This window comes from Nanorana parkeri, unplaced genomic scaffold (assembly GCF_000935625.1).
Source record: "Nanorana parkeri isolate BGI_ZX_2015 unplaced genomic scaffold, ASM93562v1 scaffold1268, whole genome shotgun sequence".
NCBI lineage: Eukaryota > Metazoa > Chordata > Amphibia > Anura > Dicroglossidae > Nanorana > Nanorana parkeri.
The window spans coordinates 58,871-75,780 of record NW_017307536.1 but is presented as its reverse complement, the minus strand read 5'-3'; positions in this window follow the sequence as shown (position 1 = coordinate 75,780).

The window sequence follows — 16,910 nt, the reverse complement described above, 5'->3', positions numbered from 1 at the left end:
GCTGGGTGAGGGTTTTGGGGGGGGGGGGGGGGGCTGAAAATCCTCCCCTTTTGCTAGGCACCTTGTCCCTATGCTGAGGGAACAGGGGGCCTCAATCACTACATTTAGTCCCCAAGAGATATGGGAGTTTTCTGGGGGAACGTATTGGAATCTGGTAGCCCTGTTATATTAAGGGCCACCCAGATATCTGCCCCCATTTCTATAAGAATGAGTATAGGGCACATTACCCTGTATTACTCCTTCCAAAGAAAAGTTATAAGTAAACATAAAACAGACACTGTGACAAATTTATGGTGACCCATCGCCATGATGACATGCTGCTCAATGATATTTCCCCAAAGCCATGACGATCCACCACACAGTGATGCTTCCCTGCCGCTACTCCAATTGCAAATTACAAATCCTTGTCCGGCTGCTGTGGATCATGGGTGACGTTATTAACGAAATATGTTTATGACCCTATTTGGTCAATTAGGTCACCCATGTGGCATGGCGACATTTTTGGGAGGCGGGGCAACATTTGTCAAGCAGTGAGTCATGACAACGTGGTTGACACTGTACTTACATTGAGGGATATTGTTTACTGGTTTGGGGGGGGGATTTATTAGAGGACTCTAAGATGCTGGTGCATTTATTTACTTTTAACTTTCTGGGAATGAGTAATAACGGGTAATAATGTAGCCAGAGGATGAGGCCCTTGTCCACCCAACATGGGGAGAAGCTGCTTTGCTGGGGGGAGGGGGAGGCTCTACCACCCCTCTTGCAAGGCACCCCCCCAGTGACTTGGCATGTGAGTTTGCATGGTTAACGAAGGGGGAAGGCTGCATGTTCACTGCCCTCTCTTTCCTGGTCACCCAAGCTGTATGTCTGGATAACAGTCTGGTATAAATTTTAAGGACCTGTTTTTTTCCCTTTTTTTAAATTTTATTTAGTGTTTAATCATGCGGTTTCCTAATTTCATTTACAGCTTTAAGGCATACTCCAAGCGTGTTATTTAAAGATTTGGTGTATTTTCAATCCTGCCCTTTAGGACACATTAAAGACCCTCTCTCTTCTGAACCTTTTTTTTATTATTATTATTATTATTTTTTATTTATTGGTACATGTCTTCCAGGCCAGTGCCCAGCTGCCTATGCACTTTTTTTGACAATAGGTTGCAAATTAACCTAGAAAAAAGACAGAAAATAACAGCAAGATTTGACTTCCGACTGGTTTTTTTTTGGTTTTTTTCCACTGGGTTCACCAAACCTCCTGCCTCCCGGAACTTTGCTTGCTTCACGCATCCCTAACTAGTACCAAGAAAAATCTGTTGACTGCCTGGGGAAATATTACATACATGTACAAAAAAAATACCAAAAACTGGTTTGCAATTAATTTTGTAGAAGTGTGGTGCTAATAGAGGCAGATGCTGAAAAAGCACACACATTAGTAAGGTTAATAAGACCCCTGGGATTCAAATACAGATTGCCTGGAAATGCATATTGATTAGTCCTTTAACACATAGGGGACAAGTGTTCGGAGACAGAAAGAAACCTGTAAAAGCATTATTTATAGCTTATTAACCCTTTGCTAGATTGAGGGAGATGGCATCTGCAACACATTTATAAAGAATGTGAAAGTAGAAGAGTAAAAAAAAAGCTAAGACATAGCGGTCAGTACCAGGAAGGAGGTATAAACTGCTTAGAGAGAGAAGCTTTGCTGATTATTTGCCATGTATTTCTGGTTGAGACCCTTCAGACTTTTCACCATAAGGCACACACGCTCGTCAGATCTAATGCAGATTACCCATTACTGAATTTCCCTTACAATGAGAAATCAAAGCCTCCATAACATTAGCCATATTTATATTGTAAATGTTAAAGTTACTAGACCTGTTTTTTTTTTTTAACAGCTTACATTGTGTGATGTTTTATTCATTTTTTTTTTTTTTTTTTGTTCCAAAAGTTTTTATTGGCATATAAAAATAGAAAAGCAAAGCTTGTACATCTGTTACAGGTGGCAGTGCACGTATTACAGACATTGAGTAGTATCAGCACATAATGTTTAATACAGTAGCACAACATATTAGCTATGTCCAATTTTAGCATGCACATAACATTTGTGGTCAAATGCTGGTGACCACCACCTGATGGATAAATGGGCCAGTCTAGCCGAATTCATTGATTTTTTTATTGACTTATGATTGATAAGACGGATGCACCATAGCTTGCACACACTGCAACTCGCTAACCTGCAAATTAGAGGTTTTAGATTAAATCCCAATTTGCATATGCTGGCATTTACCCTCTGTACCCACCATCAGGAACGTTGAGGCTCCATTCACACATGGCGTTTGTGTTTTCCGCGCGACATGAAAACACGCAAATTTTAACGTACGCGTGCTATCCGCGCGTTTGTGGATATTATTATAGCCGAAGTGCGCGGAATCCGACCGCACTTGGACTTTTTTGTGCTAGGGGCATTTTCGTACTGCACCGAAGTGTGAACAATATACATTTAAATGTATTGTTTTTTTTATGTTTTGCACATTTAACTGCTAATGTGTGAACGGAGCCTTATAACTTCCATAAATGTGCAAGGAGATAGTAGATCAAATGCAAATGAATTTAGGCAAACTTTGATCACACATATTTAGGATATAGTTATTGCAAAAGACTTTGGGATGGAAATATCAAACTATAAGGGGGTTATTCACTAAGGAGCCGAAGGATACAGCCATAGCTTTGGCTGATCCCTCGGCTCTCTTTGGCCGCCTCTGCCCTTTGGTACAGTCGAACCAAAGGGCTGCTGTATGGGCTATTCACAATAGCCTGTACAGCAGCCGAGCCGAAGGCATATGCTTTGGCTCGACTGAGCCTAAGTGACAGCCAAAACGTGGACAAAGGTGGGCCTAAGCCGACCGATCTCCACGCAAATGACAGCTGGGCGTCTTTTTTTTACAAAGGCTGGCCGGGATGCGGTTAAAATATCATTTTTTTTTATTTTCCTATTTAATTACATTTAAAAAATAATTTTTCAACTCTTTTTTTTTTCATTCTCCTCACGGAGGTACCAAGCAGAATAGCTGAGCCGAATGCCGCGAACGGCAGCAAGTGATCCAGATGTTGGATCGGCTGAGTCAAAGTCCCTCTGCACTTCGGCTCAGCCGAACATGCAGAGCAGTTTGGGCTGACCGAAGGCAGCCGATGTACGGCTGATTTCAGCCGATGTACGGGTGAAATCAGCCGTACTGAGCCGGAGTGAATAGCCGAACGTCGTTCGGCTCTGTTCACTTCGGCTCGGTTATTCACTCGGCTGCCTTCAGCAGCTTTGTGAATAACCCTGTTAATGTCCACAAAGATGGTCCTAGAGTGAAATCAAACATTTTCAGCTTAAAAGGAGAACTATGGGGTAAGTGTTTTTCCCCATAGGAGTACTGACATTTTCAGCTTGAAGGAGAACTATGGGGTAAGTGTTTTTCCCCATAGCAGTACTGAAGAGCAGAATTGTGCTGGGCAAACAGAGGCAGTGTAAACCCTGTCAGCACTCAAAGCTCCTCCTAACATAATGGGACATCAGTGATGAACTGTAAGCAAGGCAGTTAGCCCACTGGTCACCTGGCACATAAGGGTTGGCGTGAGGAAAGGGGGGCGGAGTGGTCACACAGACAGGATGTAGGTGCCTTCTGCCTATTATGAGTCAAACGATGTAGCTAGTTTTTAGGTACCAGGGACTTTATAAAAAGCACACACTTCTTAAAGGTTGGCAAAACAAAAACATTGGCTCCTCTCGATTACATTTTATTTTTTTACTCAAGCAAGGGAGGGCAATATGATTTAAAATCTTAATGCAAGATGACTTTGACAAAAATATGCAGGCACCTAGCAGTACTAGCCTTGCATCTAGTCTGGTAAGTAGTGCTGAAAGATATGCTTCCAAGGGAATCCCATATGATGTTCAGTATTACCAGATGCTTTGAGTTTCTGTGCTCCATGTTGCACTTGACAATTCGGGACACATCAGTGCTTACAATTCATCTACTTAGCAGGATCTCAGTACCTCTAAACATAAGAGGCCCATCTACCACATCTACCCTGTGTGTGCGCCCAATAAATTGTTATAGTATTATTGTTGCTATTTTGGTAGCACTACTTTATCAGAACCTCAATTTCATTTTTATAGTGCTATTTTATTACGAGCCTTATTTTCAGTGTTCTGTTTCAAATGTTGCTTTAGGCAAGAAACATACAATCTGAGAAGCAGTCTGTATAGACAATATGATGGCTTGCTGACTTGACAAAAATCACAGCCTGTTTAACTCTCCAAAGCCACAAATGTTTATTTACTTTAATCCAGCTTTAAGCAATCATATTGTGCTCCAATATTCATATTTCAATACATCCTAGTAGTCTAGTACTGCTTCCTGCACTTTTCTATTGACCAGCAAGTCAGTGCATCATGGTCAGCTGACGAGTGCAAGAAGTGTGAGGAGTCAGATCAGTCCTCAACACTTCAAGTATTAGGGCTGCAGCTAACGATTATTTTCATAATCGATTAGTTAGCCGATTATTAAGTTCGATTAATCGGATAAAAAAAAAAGGCTCCAGTGATGGACTACTAGTTTCTATTGAGATTGTAGTCCATTACGGGAGCAAGCTTGGCGCGGTGGAAGTAAAAAAAGAGTGTAGTGTGCAATATAGTACATTATACAGCGGCGCAGTATAGAATACCAGCAGCTATAGAGGAATGTCGCAATAGTACATTATACTATAATGTACTATTGCTGGGATTTGTAGTCCTCTGCTGTATTATACAATGCAGAACACCATGCATTCGACGATGTAAAACGTTGACACCGTTTTCCATCGTCGATTTTAATCGACTTAATCGAATAACTGTTGCAGCTCTATCAAGTATTAGACAAGACAAGTATGTGACACTGACATGTCTGCAATTTATTCTAGGGACTAGTCTGCTAACTTTATATCACTGACATGTTTGCTATAATTGATGGTGGAAAAAGTACAGCATGTGAACACTGATAGTGTGTGCACAAGATGAAGGGGTACTCTCGTTTATATAAAAGGTTTGATATATAGATTATTGTTTTTTATTGCTGAGCTCTAACTTATTTTTCCTCGTTTTTTTTTAATACTAAGAGAAAACTCATGGCACAAGTCATTTTTTAAGGGACTGTAGGGAGCACAAGTGTGGAAGTATTGATTTGTAAAGGTGCTGCATCAGTAGTGACTTCTAGCAATCTTATGAAATGTGTTTCCAGTCTATGACTATCTCCTAAAGCTTATCCACAGTCTCCAACAACTCCTATATCATGTTCGAAGTGTCAGACCATCTCCTGATGAATGCCTGCAGTTTGACCACCGCCAGTTCCATGTCTACAGTCACTGCATATTATATGCAGCCCTTTGATGTCAGGGACCGCACTTGAAGCCCACTACAGTAAGACTACCAATGCTCAAGGTCAGTGGTGGCGAACCTTGGCACTCCAGCTGTTTTGAACTACAAGTCCAATGAGGCATTGCAAGGCTCTGACAGCCACAGACATATGTCCCAGAGGCAGATGCATGTTGGGATTTGTAGTTTTGGCACAGCTGGAGTGCCAAGGTTCGCCACCACTGCTCTAGGTAATCCAAGACACTATATTTGCTGCACCTATTTTGCAGTACTATATCTAATGCAGTACTGTATCTAATTTTTAGAGACTTTCTAATAACTGGCTTGGTACCGATGGATTGGCGCAAGGACAATGTGGTGTCTATATTTAAAAAGGGATCAAACTCTTTACCAAGTAATTACAGACCTGTAAGTTTAACTTCAACAGTTGAGAAGATACTTGAAAGTTTGATCAAGGATCACATGCAATTGTTTTTGCTTGAAATTAATATCATAAGTGATAGTCAGCACGGATTCACAAAAGACAGAAGTTGTCAAACAAACCTACTTTCTTTTTATGAGGAAGTGAGTAATAAATTGGACAGAGGAATGGCTGTGGATATTGTATACTTGGACATTGCAAAAGCGTTTGACACAGTTCCCCACATGCGGCTAATGTATAAGTTAAGGTCAGTAGGTATAGAGTATTCGATCTGTAATTGGATGGAAAACTGGCTTAAAGACCGTATTCAGAGAGTGGTGATCAATGATTCATACTCTGAGCTTGTTAGTGGTGTCCCCCAGGTGTTCAGTGTTGGGTCCCTTACTGTTTAACCTATTTATAAATGACATAGAATTGGGGATTAAAAGTACTATTTCTGTGTTTGCAGATGACACCAAGTTATGTAGTGGAATACAGTCATTACAGGATGTCTCCAACCTACAAGCAGATCTGAATGCACAGTGTGATTGGGCATCTATTTGGCAAATGAGGTTTAATGTTGATAAATGTAAATTTATGCACTTGGGGACTAAAAACATGCATGCGTCATGCACTCTGGGGGGGATATGTTTGGGGGAGTCAATGATAAAGAAAGATCTGGGTCTTCTGGTAGAAAGCAAAATACTTTCTTGTATTAAAAGGGGTCTAGACTCCAGAGAGAGAGAGAGAGAGAGACATCATCCTGCCCTTGTATAAAGCATTAGTAAGACCTCATCTGGAATATACAGTTCAGTTTTGGGCACCAGTTCACAAAAAGGATGTTGTGGAACTGGTTACAGTGCAGAGAAGGGTAACTAAACTCATAAGAGGCATGGAGGAGCTCAGCTATTAGGAAAGATAAACTGACCTGAATTTGTTCTCTCTGGAGAAGAGGCGATTAAGGAGGGACATGATCACCATGTATAAATACATAAATGGTCCATATAGTGAGCTTGGTGTCAAATTATTCACTTTAAGGTCACTGCAAAGGACAAGGGGCACTATTTCTGTCTGGAGGAAAAGAGGCTTAACCTTTGCATACGGAAAGGATTCTTCACAGTTAGAGCTGTGAAAATGTGGAATAGACTCCCCCAGGAACTAGTTCTAGCTAGATCAGTTAACTGTGTTAAAAAAATCTGGATGTATTCCTAAATGCACAGAATATTACTGGATATTGAGTTCTTATAGGTATATTAAGCATCAGAGATTGTTGATCCAGGGAATATCCGATTGCCTTATGGGATCAGGAAGGAATTGTTTCCCCTGTTGGAGCAAATTGAACCATGCTTAATAGGGTTTTTTTTTTTACCTTTCTCTGGATCAACAGGGGGTAACTGTGGGCATTGCATTCTGTTTTAGGTTTTTCTTTCATTTTTTTTTTACCTCTTCTCTTATCTCTATAGGTTGAACTCTATGGACTTGTGTCTTTTTTCAACCTGACTAACTATGTAACTATATGTATTGAAGTACTGGAATAGCAAAAGAAAGAGAAAATAAATGGGAGCAAACTAATCTGGTAGGTTTTTATGTTGCTAGAACAACAATTTTCAACAGTTTTATAGGAATATGGAGGCTAACAAGCAGGGGCGGACTGGGATGGGGGTGGTGAGAGTGCCTAAGTACCAGACATGGAGCGGAGTAAGGCCAGAACCATGTAGGGAGCACAGTGGGAAGAGAGCACCTTCCCCCAGCCAATCACCCCTTTCATGAACTTACTAGGAGTCCTCACATCAGCCGACCATTCACTACTGTAACATGGATGGCAAAAGTGGCAGACAGGGGCGGGGAGAAGGCAGGGAAGAGGCAGAGCGGGAGGGGGGCCAAGTTGCTGCACCATGGGCCTCTGGGTTGTACTTGCCTCCCTGGGCTAAAAGTTGCCAGTCAGCCCCTGCTAACAAGACCAACCATATCTTCTCAAAATGTTAGTTGCCTGGCTGTCACACTGATCCAGTGGCTTTCTGGAGCAAGTATGCAGATTTAGAGTGCTGACCTTCTAATTTGCACACTTAATCCATATACGTGACTGACGAGGTATGGAAGGCAGAGACAGTAGGCAGCTTGTATTCTTTGAAGGAAGTTTCTAAGGGAAGGGCCGCAGTAGTTCCGTCACTACAGGTTTAAATAAAATAAAATCAGGTTTAAATTGAAATCAAATATTTACCTTGGTGGAGCATAAAAAACATGAAGCCCCAGAATAACCAATACAGTCAAAGAGTTTATAGTTTTTTCCCCTTTAAATGTCTAACAGTGTATACATTTCGGATTAGCACCCGCCTTATTGCCTAACTTTTGGTCTTTACATTTTTTCCTTTACACAAGTTTAGAACTTGATCAAATCTACAAACATACTAATGCCATTTTATACATATAAATGTATAAAGAGCAGCAATCAGCATCATGTGGGCAAGCTGGTTGAAGAAATCTACCATTGATACTATTCTCCGGCTGAAGTGAATTAAATCACAGTAAAATCCTTTTTTTGAAATCGATTGGGGGACAAGGGTTATATTGTCACCTACCGAAGTACTGGACATTAGCAAAGAAAAAACAAAACAACAAAAAAAACTGTAGGCCAGCTCTGGATAACCCTTGTAAAACGCAGCACCAAGAGCATAAACATGGACACAGGTCCAACTACATTGTGTTTCTCAATGGACTACAATAAATTAATTTTACAGGGAGTACAACATTTTATTTTGTCCATTGAGGGATAAAGGAAGTCTTCTACCTTTGGGATGTCCAAAAGCAGTCCAATGAGCAACACAACAATCACTAAAAGGCCCCCCAAAAACAGAAAATGGGGACTTCCAGCCAGCTCAAATGAGACTGCAACACCCACCTTGCAGATTATGTAAAACCAGAAATATTTTTTCAGGATAAGGCATCAGTTCAGACACTTACATTGCAGAGGTGAAGGATACAAGGAATGCAACCTTGTGCGTGAGAGAGCAATGTCTCATTTCAAATGGCAGATTCTGAACTCTGCATATGATAATTACAAGATATACGCCATTTAACTGCTTTAGATTTTTTTTATCTTGCATCTCAAGGTGAATATTCAAATAAACAGTTAGTAGTGTACACTGAGAATAGGCACTTTTAGATAAAATAACATCTCAGGTAATTGGTTCTTCTTAGGGTCATTGTATCCCACAACAAGCAAAAAAGAACCCTGAACTTATGTGATCCCTATAATTTCTAGTTTTGATCCATTACTTTCATCCTCCATCATTAATAGTCCATGAAACTGACGTTGCCTAAGGCTTGCTAGCCTGCATTTGTGACAACTGCAACGACTCACACAGAAGTGGTGAAAAAAATTGCTGACAGCTTTTATAAACATTGCCATGTTTAGCACATACACTGTGATTGTGATAAAACAATAATGACACATTGTTACTTTGCCCGGGACACAAAGACTAAGCAGCACTAAAAGAAGCATCCCGTTCCACTGCAGTCAGAAAACAATAGAACAAAAACATAAGCGCACGACTGATACTTAGTCACTGGAAAAATCACGGGCTGTAAATTATGGTGTGCAGGCTCTCACTGACAGGGAGAGGACCCTGCAAATTCGAATGGTAAACAGAAAAAAACAAAAGAGAGAGCGCTACTACCTAGAGAAAACTTGTATTGAATGGCATCTATTCATAAGAGAAGGAACAAATATGTGTAACTTACGGTTGGAAGTCTGCAAATGTGTCGAGGATGGTGAAACAGTGACCGGTATTCGGAGGGAGTCCAAAGCAGAATGCTGCAGCAGTGGATGGATGAGGGGGCGCTGTGAAAGATCCTAGCGGCACGCGTGCACGGCTGGCCAGGCCGGGCCACGGCGGCTATGGGGGGGAGGACCGCGGCGGTTGTGGAACCGGGACCGCGAGCGGCTGTGTTCGGTGCGTGTATAGTGGAGTCAGATCGGTGGGCAGAGTATCGACAGGACGTCTGAGTGGGTGGAAGCTGTACACAGACGGGCTCGCTGTATCGTGACGGCTACGCGTTTCGAGGCACAGCCTCTTTGTCAAGCCTTAGGGCAAAGATGTCAAGAAAACAATGATAAACATGCTCCTGCAATACAGCATAATAATAATAATAATAAATCATAATAATAAGTAGACCTTGCACCATCTCGCACAAAACCTCTTGATAGGGTAGACAAATGGCAGGTAAGCAAGACAGAACACAGTAGTAGCCAGTTTTATCCAGAAACTAGAAATGGGACAATTTTTTATAGTGTAAACTGTTAAAATGTTTATCCACAAGTACTGTATGTAAGCACTCTGTAGGGAATTTATAGAATTTATAAAAAGTATCTGAGACAATTTTTATTTCAACTGGTGTGGTTGTCCATAGCAACCAATCAGTTTCTATCCCTCATTTTTTCCACACAGCTTAGAAATTAAAAATGTAAAAGCTAATTGTCTGACACGTAATCACTTGTGCCCCTCTGGTTCTCAATATCCCAATTCCTCGCTGTACATATGCATTCTATGCACTTTGTACATGATACATGCTTCTAAAGAAACTGCCCCCCAGCAACCGATTTGAACAGTGCCCCTCTAACCCCCAAAAAAACAAACATACAATGTACAAACTGTTCCATATAAATCAGAAATTCATCCACACAGACAGTATTGTACTGAGGGGTACTGATGCAACCAGAAACATCCACACAAACAATGCTGTACTGAACCAGCTAGACATGCATCCACATGGAAAATACTGTATTGTCACAACTGGAAATATGTCCACACAGACATGATTGCAGAGAAGCATAGGGCTAATAATAACATCACACATACGTAGCCTTGCAACAGATGACACGGACACCAGAAAGAGTTGGAAGGGCAAGGCCACAGCTTTATTGAAATTACTAACAAACAAAATCAATAAATATACACGTAACAGGTGCCAGTCACAGTTGTACTGTGGGAACCTGCAATCATAGCATTCAACTAAATCAAATATCAACTTAAGGAAATAGGCCATCACAGATTACCTGGTGGTTTTGACATACTCACTGGCAAGGTCATAACCACCACACGCAAGTCAATGAACAACTGCCGAGCGACCCACCGCAGCCAATGCCCTCTCCAGGCCAGATTGAAGGCCAAGGTTAAATATATGGCCAATGTCATTCAAGTGGACCCCATCCGGTCATAGGAGATTCCTATTATCTTCTTCCAAATCCGTATGGCCGATAACAAATTTCCCAATTCTGCATACAAATTTAGTAACCTGCACATTAACTTTCCTTCTAAAGCAATGCAGGCATGAACCGGGAATGTGGTGGGATAATTTTGGAACAAACTAATAGGAGACTGTTAAAAAATGCACAAAACTGGGCGATAATACAATTAATAGAGCTTCATTTGGAGCGTACCAAGCCGACATTGTTACCATCAGCATGAATGATTAATCTACAAAGGCAGAGGCTTCAGTGCATGCCGAGATAAAGTAACTCTTGTGCAAATGCACAAGAAAAAGAATTGGAACCCGGAGGAAGACATGTAAGCGCCAGCAAGGGAGTAGGGCAGCACCGGAAGGGATCGCTTTGCCAGTAAAGTCTACCATAATGTACGAATATGGTGGGCATACTAGCACGCTATGGCTAAAAGCTCCAGTGGAGCATTTTTCTTGTGTCCATTGACCACAGCAGCGCAGTATTGGGAAACATGGGGCCACCACGATCCAACACACAGCCTAGATGCTGCCCAGCACCCACACTAAAAGCATGCCCAACCCTTGGAACTGTAAGCAATGCCATTAAACTTACCTGTGTCTTCGCCGCGTGCTCCCATCCGAACATCAAAAGAGTCTCGGGGCGGCTGCAAAGGATCTTGGGGCGGGCGTATGCGCAGTTCAGATGTTCGGCCGGGAGACGAGGAGAGACACAAGGTAAGTCTAAGGAGCACCGTGCACCCGCACAGACACCGTGGGACATCAGAGAAGGGGAGAACAGAGGAGTCAGCGCTGGATCAGAGACCCGCACCAGCACTGGAGGGACAGCTGAAAAGGACAGTAAGGAAGAAGATGATCGAATAAAGAGGCATCATTTAAGATAAGTCCTGACACTAACATTGGGTGGGGGAAAAACAAAATAGCCTTTAATGCCACTTTAAGTCTATGAAACCCAGTGATCAGACTTCTCAGAATGTGAGATATATATATGTCAGCCTGATTATAACATGGATGGTGGTTTATTCTCTTTAAAACCCATTACAAAAGCAAAAAGAAACATCTGACAAAATCAGCAGCAGCTGGTAAGACAATGTGATAGGCAAGCCACTTTTATAGGTGCTAGACATTACCAAACATATTCCAGTTCAGTAAGCTCGTTGCATTAGAGTTAAATAACCTAAACATTGTGCACTTCTTTTTGAACACATCATTACAAATGAGCTGCCACTTTCCAATCGCCCAGTCTCAGATGTGTGATTATTGTTAGCTGTAAGCCTCTGGTTCAGTCACATATGTAATAATGTGACAATGAGCTACAATAAATAAGGCTTTATCCATCTTTGTTCTCATCAATATCAACAGGGGATTAGACTAAGAGTGGTCACAATTCTCCAGTCGTGCTCAGCCTGGTGCGAGTAATATTAGCAGTGAGTCAGATGAAACCTCACACTGACATTTCAGAAAAAAAGCAAGAAAAGAGTATCTCTGAGCACAGGGGTAAATTAGAGCTCTTTCAGTACTGTATAATAGCAAAAACAACGTTAAGTTAATTTTATGGGCATTTAATACTCATTTGGTAGTATTTGGCAGGATGTTGGCAAGCAGGTGGAAAACATTTGTCAACCATCCACTAAAGCTTATCAGATGCCAGCATAAAGATTTGTTGCCATGCAATCTATGAAGGGTACAGAATGTAGGATGCTAGTTACAGAATGTAGGGGGTGTAATTTCTTGTCACAGGCAGATGCATGATGGGATTGGTAGTTTCCACAGCTGGAGTGCCGAAGTATGCCTCACTGTGACGTAGAGGAATGGATGGGTGGATACACCTAACTATATATTAATTAAAACGACCTAATAATGAGTAGGGCCACCCTTTCCCTTCAAAGAAGCAGATAGATGAAAGACTATCTTAACTTATTCCTTTATGCTGCAAAATCTCCCAAGAAGGCTCACTGATATTTAGGTCTGGTGACTAGATGTCACAAGAAAAAGCTGGCCATATCTAAGCTAAACTAAGTAACTTCTGAGGCAAAGGAACTTAATGACAGAACCATATTAGACATCCAAAGCTGAGCAGGAACAGAAATCTGAGCACAGAGTCAGAATTGACAAACAAGAATATATTGTGTTGGCCGTTGGTATGGCAGGGAAACTCCCAGGAGGGACTTTATCAAAACTGGAGCAGACAAAATATGTAGCAGCTGTGCATGGCAAACAATCAGCTTCTATCTTTCATTTTCAAATCTTAACAGACTGAAGAGAAAAGCTGATTGGTTGCCATGGGTCACTGCTCCAGATTCTGTCTGCTCCAGTCTCGATAAATTCCCCCCATTATGCAACCCCCCAAAAATGCACTTAAAAAGGTGAACTATGGGGTTAGGGCTTTTCCCCATAGTTCTCCTTAGGGTAACGGGAGGACAAACTAGCGTCCTCCCATCACCCTTAGCTCAGCATACCGCGAGCTGCAGCTCGCGGTATACTGAGACGCCGCAGTATACCACGAGCTACAGCTTGCGTTATACTGAGACGCCGCAGCTGAAGCGGATCCCGACAATTATGTCTGGATCCGCCCAGCTGCGTGAGTGACAGCTGGCTCTGCCTATCTAGAGTCAGAGTCAGCGGTACACGCCCCCTCCCTCCGTCCGTTCCGCCAGTCAGCGCTGGAGGATCGGAGCGGGGAGGGTGGAATCCAGTCCCTCCCCTGTCACGGCAGAGAGCCATGACAGGATCGAGGAGTGAGCGAACGCCGGTATGTGTTGGCTCAATTCCTGATCTGCTGAGCCGGCCTGTGACAGTCTCATTGTCACAGGTCGGCTAGAACTATGAGGATGAGTGAAAAGCACTCACCTCATAGTTCTCCTTTAAGTGGATCTTTAAGAGTAACTTGTCTGAGGGGAACTACATACCATAATAAATAAATTACTTTTTGTAAAAGTTTAGTTCTGGAATCATTATGTATTCTTTTGAACTTTGTATGAACCAGCCTGTAATATATAGTTAGTGTACAAAAACATGGAACCTTAATGGCTTATGTATTTACCATTTAGCGTACCAGCTAAATATTGTATTTATGGTTTTAGCAGTAGATCACCACATTAGTGAATCCCTTGTGAATGAAATCAGAAGTTTCATCTGTAGTTCCACGAAATGAGTTTTAAAAGCTGTGAAGATATGGACTAGACATCTATAGGAACTGGTGCTAACAGAGTAGAATGTTTAAAAAATGTTTTGGATGCTTTACTCAAATAACATAACTGGGCATTTACATTTCTAAATATATATAGCAAATTATTAATTTAGATATTTATCTGATGGTCATCAAAGGGCAGGGATAATGTTTTGTTACCTGTTTCAAGAGAACCTATACTATGAAAGCTGTGCCCAAAAAAGGAGCAGGGCATTGCATCTTCATGGCAAATCCTTCCTCAGATGCCTAGTCATTTGATGAATGATTGGGGTGATTCCCACGAAGCAGCAGGAATTCAGCTCAGATGTAAATAGTCAATGCTGCAGATGTGTACCGATGTGGAGAGGACTGTCTGCAGAGAAATGGGCAGGGTCCTCAAGACTGAGGGCTGGAGAAGAGGATGCTACAGAAAAAAACCCCACAGGAAACGGTATACTTGTTTTGGAAGTTATATGCTGAATAACCCCTGCAAGGGTAACCCCTTTGCGCTATATACTTTTCTTTTAAATAAAAGTGGGGTCATGTCCAGCTAGCAAAATGTACTTTGCTGGCTGGACATGAGCATGTAAAAAACGTTTCATTTGGAGTGAGTCCTCAAATATAGTGGACGCATGCAAAAGGTGGAACTCTTTTCCAGAAAGAAGTTGATCCTTGCTGAGACAAACTCTTGTGATTAACTGCTTATGCTGTGGACCAGTGGTACCTGTGCTAGAGTATCTGTGAGAAATTAAAGTGACAGTTCCCCATGTTGCTGGAACTGTTAAAGTTGCTGTTACAATTTGGAAGCTCTTACTGTTATCCATGACAACACTTGATGGGTTAGACCTGTGGACTATCTGCAGAAAATGACAAAAGGTGATGTAGAAGCTTTCATGAAACATTTTGAGCCGATTGCTTTGTATGAGGCATGGCCCAAAGAGCGCTCAACTGACTTCATGGCATCGGGAAGGTCACAAACTATATACTGTACTTACTGATAGTGAAGATTAAGAGAAATGAAAAGAGGTGATTTTCCGATGCATGGGAATTATACCTGTTGGGAGATTCCAGCGTCTGCACAAACGTTAAAGCACCAGTAAGGAAAGTCATCCATTAGTATGCTTAGCGTACTGTAACTGGAGACATAGTGTTGTGGAGTGCCTTCTGTTGTGAAATACCACAGGATATATTTCTGCCTAGTGAGAGTCCCCACCTGATGGTTTGGTCTGTGGTACAGAAGTGTCTGCAGTTACCCCTAGCAATGGTGGAAGAGCCCCAGTTAAGCCTGCAGGGGGTGACAAGGTGCCGTTTGAGGCTACTGTTGTTTCACTCCATCGCTGTATGGGGGGATTAGGAATGGCAGGGTCAAGAGAAGGGAAGAGTTGGCAGTGTCATTGCAACTCCAACACTCTTGAATAAAGAAGGTGAGACCTACAGCAGTGGCTTTTAAGACTTTCTTCAAGAAGAAAACTGCCACGAGTGAAACATCAGTCATTGTAATGTCACTGAAAAAGTTTGTGTGTCCCCAGTAGTGGGCCACACTATGTGGTCTATTCACGAAGCAGCCGAAGGATCTAGCCGTAGCTTCGGCTGATCCTTCGGCTAGCTGCGGCCCCAGGACCCCTTTGATTCAGTAGAACCGAAGGGCTGCAGTAGGGGCTATTCACTATAGCCCATACAGCTCGCGAGGTCGGCCGGGGGGCTCAGCCGAAGACAGCCTGCTTCTGACAGCTGGGTGGAGCCAGCCGTGATGTTAGTATTTTTTTTTGAAGACAGCAGAACCGTTGGCCAATAGAAAACAGTTGGGCGGAGCCAACTGTCACTGCTAGCTCCGCACAATCCTTTTCTATTTATTTTTTTCTACTTTTTTTTTACTATTTTTCTGTTCTGCTCTGTCCCATAGAGGGAGCGAGCAGAACAACCGAGCGGCATTCAGCTCAGCGGCATTCGGCTATTCACTCACTGCTGTTCGGCATCTATAAGAATAGACCGAACAGCAGCGAGTAGCCGGCCGGAGGTTCAGCTTAGCCGATCCAGATGTTGGATTGGCTGAGTCAAACTCCTTCTGCACTTCGGGTCGGCCGAACATGCTCAGCATGTTCAGCCGACCCGAAGCCACCCGATGTATGGCTGAAATCAGCCGTACCAGCCTGAAGTGAATAGCCGAACAGTGTTCGTCTCACTTCGCTTCAGGTCGGTCATTCACTTGGCTGCCTGCGGCAGCTTAGTGCATAGACCCCTATGAATTTGTGGAAATACTCACTGTGCTGGAAAGCATTTCAGCTATTTAAGTCCAAGGTGCTGCTAACCAGCTTAGGGTCAAGGGTGTGCTGGCTGCAGCAGCAGACAACACTTGCAAAACAGAAAGGAGGGGAAATGATGAGAAAATCGAAATCCTGTCCGCAACCTAGGGAGGGGGTTAACCTCCCTGGCAGTCTGATTATGCAGGATTTTAGCATGCCAAAGCGGTACATTGCTTTTCATGGCAATTTGTTGTTTTATATTGTAGGCCTGTAATTCTTAGTAAATCTTAGGAATAACTCACCTAAATCTGTCCAAACAAGAGTCCAGTAGACATCCCGGGTATGATAAAGTTTGAAACACAAAATCATAATAAATAATTATAGGAAATTATAATATAATAAATAATTATAAAAAATTATAATATAATAATTTTAAAAAATGGTCCAGTAAATGGGAATTCTGGGG